Source organism: Bos indicus, chromosome 15 (genome assembly GCF_029378745.1).
Source record: "Bos indicus isolate NIAB-ARS_2022 breed Sahiwal x Tharparkar chromosome 15, NIAB-ARS_B.indTharparkar_mat_pri_1.0, whole genome shotgun sequence".
NCBI lineage: Eukaryota > Metazoa > Chordata > Mammalia > Artiodactyla > Bovidae > Bos > Bos indicus.
In genome coordinates this window covers 5012902-5019936 of record NC_091774.1, presented here as the reverse complement: position 1 = coordinate 5019936, position 7035 = coordinate 5012902, and the positions used below count along the sequence as shown (strand labels likewise).

The following is a 7035-nucleotide window of genomic DNA, read 5'->3' as shown; positions in this document are numbered from 1 at the left end:
AGGAATGGAAAAGAACAACTCTTGGTGGTGCAGAGGAAACCTCCAGGAATCTCCCTACCCTATGGTAAGGTCCAATATTCCTTTGGTGGGTCTTCCTTTCAAGGGAGTCATGCTATGAAGGCAACAACCTAATCCATCCATTGAATTTTTCATTGGCTGGTTCTGCAAACAAAAGCTTTGTAGACAAAAAAAAAAAAAAAAAGGGCCTTTTATTTATTTAAATTTAAGATACCAAAATTACACCATTAAAGACAATGCTTAGTTATCTCAAGAGCTCTAAACCTAATCTATATATTGACTTTCAAAGAGTTCACCAGTCCACTGAATTGAAAGGAAGACAGTATCATTTGTGTAGACATGCATTTTTGGGTGGGCGATGAGGAGAAAACATAAAAAGGTCTGAAATAAAAGAAGGAATATAGAGCTTGCCTGGAAAATCCCATGGATGGAGAAGCCTGGTAGACTGCAGTCCATGGGGTCGAGAAGAGTCAGACACGACTGAGCGACTTCCCTTTCACTTTTCACTTTCATGCACTGGAGAAGGAAATGGCAACCCACTCCAGTGTTCTTGCCTGGAGAATCCCAGGGACGGGGGAGCCTGGTGGGCTGCCGTCTATGGGGTCGCACAGAGTCGGACACGACTGAATCGACACAGCAGCAGCAGCAGCAGCAGCAGCAGAGCTTAAAAATACAAAATCCTGAGATAAATCAAAGCAAGTATGAACTGTGCAAAAACAATTTTGATTTACAGAGAAAAACAAAAAAACCACTGAATTATTTGATAGCAATAGTATTAAATATGGGAAGAAGATGATAGGAGTTAAAGCAATCTAAAGTCCTTTTGGTTTTCTGAAAGAGGACGAAAATACTAATTTTAGATCATGTAAAGTTAAATGAGCACTAGAATGTTTTAGGATAAACAATAAAAGAAGAGAAATAGAGAGTTTAATATTCAGATCGTAAAGAATTAAGGATAAAAAGCAAACAATCAAAAAAAAGTAGTTTAATAGACACAAATAAGATTACATCAATGAATTCAAATAATTACAGCAAATAAAAGAGAATAACTGTTTTGGTGAAAGGTAAACTTGTCAGTCTAGACAAAAAGATAAAAAAATCTCACTGTGTTCTTTCTGAGAGGTAGATCTAAATCAGAACAAAGAAGAGCTGAAAGAATGAAAAAAGATACACAGCAAAATTATTAAAATAAAGAAGGCTGGTATGACTGATCATAGACTTTAAAGCAAAAATAATTGCTAGAAAAGAAGAGAGAGCATGTATTGTTTAAAAGTGGAATTTTCCAGGAAAATGTAACTATTTCAATATTGGAGCTTATGGATACCTAAAAGTTTTCTTTAAAATAAATGTATATAGTAAAAATTGACTGACTCCAATAAAAATGTGGTAGATTCACTATTGTGGTAAGAAGGTTCAAGCTATCTCAGTTATCAACACATGAAGCTGATCAAAACTCAGCAATGCTACAGAAAATATTAAAAAATGCAAGCAACACAAATGACCCAATGGACACATAAAAATACCTATTTGTTGTACAGTTCTTTCTGGCACACAAGAAATTTTGCTCAAATTTATCATGTATTAAAAAAGCAATGTGGACAGCGACTACAGCCATGAAATTAAAAGACACTTGCTCCTTTAAAGAAAAGCTATGACCAACCTAGACAGCATATTAAAAAGTGGAGACATCACTTTGCTGACGAAAGTCCGTAGAGTCAAATCTATGGTTTTTCCAGTAGTCGTGTATTGATGGGAGAGTTGAACCATAAAGGAGTTTTATCACCCAAGAATTGACGCTTTCAAACTGTGGTGCTGGAGAAGACTCTTGAGAGTCCCTTGGACTGCAAGGAGATCCAACCAGCCCATCCTAAAGGAAATCAGTCCTGAATATTCACTGGAAGGTCTGATGCTGAAGCTCCAATACTCTGGCCACCTGATGCAAAGAGCCAACTCATTGGAAAAGATCCCAATGCTGGGAAAGATTGAAGGCAAGAGGAGAAGAGGATGACAGAGGATGAGATGGTTGGAGGCATCACTAACTCAAAGGACTTGAGTCTGGGCAAACTCAGGGAGGTAGTGAATGTGCTGAAGCCTGATGTACTGCAGTTCATGGAGTCACAAAGAGTTGTACATAACTTAGTGACTAAACAACAGCAACAAGCCAAAAACAGTTTTTTAATATTCTAATCAGTATCAAATAGTACATTCTTGACTATGAGATTAATTTAGCTATCAGTAATAAAAATAAAACTAAAAAAATTCCATATACTTGGATGTTTAAAAGAAAACAAAAAGTCTCCAAATCAAAGAATAAATTATAGTGGAAAATGGTTAGAACCAAATGATAATGGAAATAAAATATATGTGGGCTATTGTTGGAGTAAGAGAAAATGTCAGTGACTATTACACTTTATGACTATTAAAGACACAGAAACATAGGTTAAAAGCCTCCTGTAAATAGAACACCAGACACAATTATACAGAAAAGTCTATCAACTATTTATCAAGTAGCTAATAAAAATTGTATAGTTTTTTTTCTGTAAATAAGAAAAAAATAAGAAATGTTCTGAAAAAGCTATTTTTAATCTTAACAGCTATAGCAGAAAGGAGCATATCAAAAATAAGTAGACCTATAACATTCACAAGCATACATGCAAAATTTTTAAAATATATTTGGAGACTGATTTTAGGCTTTCATTTTTAAAAAAGACTTTATGATGAATATGTATGAATTCCAATAGCAGAATGCACCCCTTATGATTTTATGTCTTCTGATTTCCATCATTTTTTGTGAAGTTAACTCAGTCTTTCCTTGTTACTTTGAAAGTATGTGTTTTTCCCCCCTCTAGATGGTTTTAAAATTTTGTACTTATTTTTGGAGTTTTGAGGTTTACTGTGACAAGTCAAAGTGGAAATATTTTGTATTTATGTTGCTTAGGGTCTTTAGAGCAGTTTGATTGGATAAGTAACTTTTGTAAATTTGTTTTGGAAAGTTTTTGGTTACTATATCTTCAAATGTTACTTCTTCCCCATTTTCTCCCTCTATTCCTTCTTGGGTCACCAACCACATAGATGTCACATGTTTTCACCATGTATAGTAAGTGTCTTTAATGCTGTTTTTGTGCTCGTTTTTTTTCTTTGTCCTTGAGTGTAAATATTTTCTACTGGGAGGGAAAACCTGGAAGCTCGCGCCTGGTTTCTCCTGGACCTTCCCGTGTGCCTTTTCTCTTTGCTGGCTTTGATCTGCATTCTCTTTCTATAATACATTATAACTGTGAGTACAATAACTTCTAAGAATTTTAAGTCCTTCAAGCATGAGGGAGGTCTTGAAGACCACCAATACAGACACCATTAACGCAGAAACAAATCTAATAAATCAAGGAAGAAATCTAATATGTTCAATACCTCTACACATAAAATTATAAAACTTTAAAGTATGTTTAAACACATGTATACCTGTGGCAGATTCATTTTGATATATGGCAAAACCAATACAATATTGTAAAGTTAAATAAAATAAAATTAAAAAAAAAAACTTTAAAGAAAAACACTGAACAATATTTAATTAAGTTTAAAGATGTTTCACCTCATGAATAAGAAAATTCAGTCATATAGATGTCATAAAATTTTGAAGAATTATCAATAGCCATGGTGAAATTCTGATTTAAATTGCAATAGATTTTTAAACAAAATTGATGATTTGGAGTTTTATGTGCAAGAGCAAAGGGAAGGATAAACACATTAGGGGAAATCAGCACAACAAAATAGAGTTATAAATTTATATCAATTAGGACTGGGAGGTTGTGATTCAAGGATAATCTAATTGACCAAAGGAGCAAGAATAGAAAACTCACATGTGAAGCTGTTAATTCTCATCTGATTAATAATTCAAAGTATATGACAAAACTTCTAAATTTTTAGAAGAAAACATTGGAGAATATTTTTTTAGGCTTTGTATGAAAGGGTTTCTAAATTAAAATAATAAACACAATTCATAAAAGAGAGTATTGATAGGTCTACTTTGTGACAATAAAGAGCTTGTATCCATCAAAATAAACTATAGAGGAAGTGAAAATGTGAGCCATATTGCCAAACATATGATCAAGAAAAGACTAGTGTCTAGAATGTACACACAACTTCTAGAACTATTAGAAATCAATAAGAAGAGGACTGTATCAAGATGGTGACATTGGAGACTTTCCTGCTTCCCACAGATATATCTGATATACAACATGGGTCAATTCCGTCTGAGAGAAATCCACCAGCTATTTGAGTTACTTCTACATAACAGGCAAGTGGGAAAATACCACACTGACTTGCATGGGTATTTGCCATAAATCCTATTGCCATAATCTCATACCCAGCACAGAGCCTTACAACTGGGAAGGGACTCCCAATATCTAGCTTCTTCTTGAGGAGTAAAGGGTTTGGAACATACATCTAGTGACCTATCATTTAAGGATGCTGTTCTAGGAATGGACCCTCAAATCACATTAGCCCTCACTACAGGACTATTGCAAGCAAGAATCAATTGCTAAACAGATGCACAAAAATTCTATGAGGCTATCCTCCCCAGGCTCAGTGCAAAGGGAGGAGATGAAAATACCCACCTTCCTACTTTTCCCTGGAAGAAGTTTGGCTACATATTTACTCAGCTACAGCCTGAGTATCTGGCTTCTAATCAGCCTGCAGCTAGGTTCTGAGTAAGGCCAAACAATACCTCGGTGGACACTTCACCCGCGTTCTTTCTGCCTCAGTCTTGCTCCAACAATAAAACCAGGTTGCTATCTTCTTAGAAGGAGCTTGTTTACACATCTAACTTTTATGACTGCTACCCAAGCGACAGGACCCTAAATTATCTAGCTCTAATGGTAAATGGAGTTCAGCATTTACAAATACCATATAAGCTTATTAAACAAAAAACAAATGAAAATAATTTTCAAATCAGCACACAAGCACATGCTGAAGCACTCCTCCTGAACTCAGCACAAAAGGAGCAGGCAGAATGTCCATCACTATCTCCTAATTTATCCCTGGAAGAAATAGGACTCTGTACTTTCCCAACTACTGCTTGAGTTTCTGGCTCCTAATCAACTCGCTGACTGGGATTCTCCCAAGGGCCGGAAAAAACTATCTCCTCTGGCTCACTCCAACAGTAAAATCACACCTTCAGCTTCTCCGTGGAAGGAGCTTCTCCATACATCTAGTACCCCAACTGTTAAAGCTGCTACCTTAGAGACTGGCTCCCAGATCACACAGCTCTGGGAGATGATGAGGCCAAGCATTGATGAGTTCCTCAAGACCACACAAAACAGAAGTCGTTCTATTTGGGCACACAGGCACTTCTGGCATCTATTCCTTCTGGCTTAAAACAGAGTAAGAAGGTAAAAACAACCATCACCAGATTTTTTCCTGATAGGAAAAAAATCCCCTGACATTCCCATCTCATACTGATGTTGATCTTCAAATTAGCTTTCACTCAGGAGAGGACGGAGAAGGTAATGGCACCCCACTCCAGTACTCTTGCCTGGAAAATCCCATGGATGGAGGAGCCTCATAGGCTGCAGTCCTTGGGGTCGCTAAGAGTTGGACACAATTGAGCCACTTCACTTTGACTTTTCACTTTCATGCATTGGAGAAGGAAATGGCAACCCACTCCAGTGGTCTTGCCTGGAGAATCCCAGGGATGGGGGAGCCTGGTGGGCTGCCGTCTATGGGGTCACATAGAGTTGGACATGACTGAAGCAACTTACCAGCAGGAGAGGAAGGGCCAGGCAATCAATAGTCCTTCAGGAGCCGAACAGGTATATGGATATTTGCCCGTGCTGTTAGGACACTGAAGGACTTCCCTGGTGGCTCAGACGGTAAAGCGTCTGCCTAAAATGCAGGAGACCCGGGTTCAATTCCTGGGTCAGGAAGATCCTCTGGAGAAGGAAATGGCAACCCACTCCAGTACTCTTGCCTGGAAAACCCAATGGACAGAGGAGTGTGATAGGCTATAGTCCGTGGAGTTGCACAGAGTTGGACAAGACTGAGTAACTTCACTTTTCTTTCACTTTAGGACACTGAAGGATCTTGGCACACCATCATCTACTGGGAGCCAGTAAGAACAAGGATGGTGTCTTGAACAATCACAAAGGTTTGAGGGAAATCCATGAGCATAGGTTGCGTTGATTGAAGAGATTCATCTCTTATATGAGGAGAGTCTTTCAAGTGTAAGAAAGATGGAGGTTTTATCTAAGGCATAAACATCAAAACAGAGTCAAAAAAAAGAAAAAGAAAAAATTGCAATAAATTACTTAAATCTATATCTCAAGGAACTAGAAAATGAAGGAAAAACTAGGTTCAAAGCTAGTTGAAGGAAGTAAACCAAAATCAGAGCATAAATAAATGAAATAGAGACTAGAAAGACAGTAGAAAAGATCACTAAAGCTAAGAGCTGATATTTTCAAAAACTGACCAAACTTTAGCTTGACAAGTTCACTGCAAACATCAGACTCAATGGTGAAAAACTGAAATATTTTCCTGCATAAATGGAACAAAACAAGGTTATCCACTCTTGCCATTTTTTTCATCATTGTACTGTAAATTCTAGTCAGAAAAACTGGTCAAGAAAAAGAAATAAAGACAACCAAATCAGAAAGGAAGAAGCAAAATTGATTCTGTCTGTAGATAACATAATCTTAAATATAAAAATACATTAAAAAGAATACATTTGAATCAGTTCTAATGAGGTGGATGAAACTGGAGCCTATTATACACAGTGAAGTAAGCCAGAAAGAAAAACACCAATACAGTATACTAATGCATATATATGGAATTTAGAAAGATGGTAACAATAACCCTATATACGAGACAGCAAAAGAGACACTGATATATAGAACAGTCTTTTGGACTCTGTGGGAGAGGGAGAGGGTGGGATGATTTGGGAGAATGGCATTGAAACATGTATAATATCATATATGAAATGAGTTGCCAGTCCAGGTTCGATGCATGATACTGGATGATTGGGGCTGG

The 7035-nt window shown here is 36.9% G+C and overlaps 1 non-coding gene across 1 annotated transcript; it reads left to right on the top strand.

The window, feature by feature from the left end:
• Positions 1-5864: 5864 nt before the first annotated feature.
• TRNAF-AAA (transfer RNA phenylalanine (anticodon AAA)) lies at positions 5865-5937 on the top strand. The gene has a single exon. It is a non-coding gene; the product is annotated as a tRNA-Phe (tRNA).
• Positions 5938-7035: the final 1098 nt, after the last annotated feature.